Here is a 2,818-nt window from a genome sequence, read left to right as displayed (position 1 = left end):
GCCCCCGCCCCGCCCCCGCCCGAATCCAGCCCGGGAAGGCGGGGCTCCTGCACGCCACCGCCCGGCTTCCGGCCCGCCGGGCGCAGCCTTCTGCACCCAGCTGTGGATCCGTCCCGGGATGCGTGTCCCAGCCTGCGGTCTCTCCGTCACAGAAGGGAATGTTAGAATCCCGAGAGAGAGCTGTTAAGGGTAGCTGCTCTGCAGCCGCTTACGTGGGTTGAATCTCAGCTCTTCTAGTTTAACCATCCAAAGTTAAAAGTTACTATTTTACCACAAAATACATTAATGTATGGAATACATTGTACAGAATACAGTGTACAGAATAAATTCTGTAACTTACTATAAAGTTGAGTTGTTGATTGGCCAGTTGCTAAGAAGGGCAAATAACTGCTCTGTAAATACTGAAAGGTTGGTTGTAATTGTGCCAGAGATTGTTGATTTGTAACCACGAGAGTAAAAATGTTAAAATATTTGTGATAGTAACCTTTGTCAGAATTAAAGATCATGCAGCTAAGGACCTTGTCACAGTAGCTGTGCACATAGTAGGGACCTTAGATATCATTAGACTAATTCCATCAACTTATAGATAGAAGAAACAGGTCCAGAGAGATAATTGCCTGTTAGGAAGCTGCTAATCCTGTAGGCTAAGGGACCAGAAAATTGCTGAGCAGCCTCTCGCAGGCTTTACATTCCTTCTCCCTCTCCTGGGCTCAGTACTCCCACCCTTCTCTGAATCAATGCTGTTGTATGCTGTACCAGACATCTTATATTTTCCCTTGAATTCAGTCTCCACCCTGCTTTCTGCTTCAGGAAGTTGTCCCAAATGGACGGTATCAATGAAAGTCATAGTTTTTATTGAGACAGTCCTCTTTACACGACTGCTCCGTCCTCATCTTTTTGAGCTTGGAGGTGATCACAACAGAGCTGTGGGTACTAAGGCACTGCACTATGCTTTCTGATTTCCCTACACCCTGCCTACTTCTTTGTAATTATTTTATTAAACTCTTCCCCAAATTATCCTAATTTGACTGTGCTATTCATTTCCTGCTAGGACCACGAATAGAGACACTTACCACACAAAGCAATGTGCTACAAGCTGTGGGGTTCATTGGGAGTGTAAGAGGCCAGATGCGGTGGCTCACGCCTCTAATCCCAGCACTTTGGAATCGCTTGAACCCGGGAGATGGGAGTTGCGATAAGCTGAGATCTCACCACTGGACTCCAGCCTGGGTGACAGAGTAAGACTGTCTCAAAAAAAAAAAAAAAAAAAAAAAAGGAGGCTGGGCTCAGTGGCTCACACCTGTAATTCCAGCACTATGGGAGGCCTAGGTGGGTGGATTACAAGGTCAGGGGTTTGAGACCAGCCTGACAAACATGGTGAAACCCTGTCTCTACTAAAAATACAAAAATTAACTGGGTGTGGTGCCACACGCCTGTAGTCCCAGCTACTTGGGAGGCTGAAGCAGGAGAATCGCTTGAACCTGGGAAGACAGAGGTTGGAGTAAGCCGAGATCACGCCACTGCACTCCAGCCTGGGCAACAGAGCAAGACTCCATCTCAACAACAACGAAAAAAAAAAGGAGCCAGGCGTGGTGGCTCATGCCTGTAATCCCAGCACTGTGGGAAGCCAAGGCGGGTGGATCACCTGAGGTCGGGAGTTCGAGACCAGCCTGACCAACATGGAGAAACCCCGTCTCTACTAAAAATACAAAATTAGCCTGGCGTGGTGGTGCATGCCTGTAATCCCAGCTACTCAGGAGGCTGAGGCAGGAGAATCGCTTGAACCCGAGAGGCGGAGGCTGCGGTGAGCCGAGATCACGTCATTGCAACCCAGCCTGGGCAACAAGAACGAAACTCTGTCTCAAAAAAAAAAACAAAACAAAACAAAAAACGGAAAGAAAGAAATCAGGGCCTCAGGGACATGGACAATTTCAGAGTATGAAAGCTTTGAGTTGTGCAAGGGGACTAATATTTATTTGGGTCATACTGTCTGCCACCCCCACAATGGCTGTGCTTAATGTATATTATGAGATTAGATATGTTTAATAGCCAGCACAATGCTTGGCAAATCTCATGCTCTTTCTACTACAGCAAAGTTTTCCAAACTTAAGTATTACTTACATGCAGAAAAGTGTACACAAGTAATCAATTATTTTTTATTCTTTTCTTTTTTTTGAGACGGAGTCTTGCTCTGTTGCCCAGGCTGGAGTGCAGTGGCCAGATCTCAGCTTACTGCAAGCTCCGCCTCCCAGGTTTACGCCAGTCTCCTGCCTCAGCCTCCCCAGTAGCTGGGACTACAGGCGCCGCCACCTCACCCGGCTAGTTTTTTGTATTTTTTAGTAGAGACGGGGTTTCACCGGATTAGCCAGGATGGTCTTGATCTCCTGACCTCGTGATGCGCCCGTCTCGGCCTCCCCAATTATTTTTAAAAAATTGAAATTCATACAACATAAAATTCACCTTTTTTTTTTGAGTTGCAGTCCAGGCTGGAGTGCAGTGGTATGATCACGGCTCACTGCAACCTTGAACTTTTGGGCTCAAATGGTCATCTTGTCTCAGCCTCCTGAGTAATTGGGACTACAGGCATGTACCACCACATTCAGCTAACTTTTTATTTTTTGAAGTGATGGGGTCTCCCTATGATGCCCAGGTTGGTCTCAAACTCCTTGGCTAAAGTGATCCTGCTGCCTTAGCCTCCCAGGGTGCCACCATACCCTGCCTAACCACTTTATTTTATTTATTTATTTATTTATTTATTTATTTATTTATTTATTTTTGAGACAGAGTTTCGCTCTTATTGCCCAGGCTGGAGTGCAAT

This window comes from Rhinopithecus bieti, unplaced genomic scaffold, assembly GCF_001698545.2.
Source record: "Rhinopithecus bieti isolate Rb0 unplaced genomic scaffold, ASM169854v2 scaffold_64503, whole genome shotgun sequence".
NCBI classification, from domain to species: Eukaryota; Metazoa; Chordata; class Mammalia; order Primates; family Cercopithecidae; genus Rhinopithecus; species Rhinopithecus bieti.
This window is presented reverse-complemented; position numbering follows the sequence as displayed.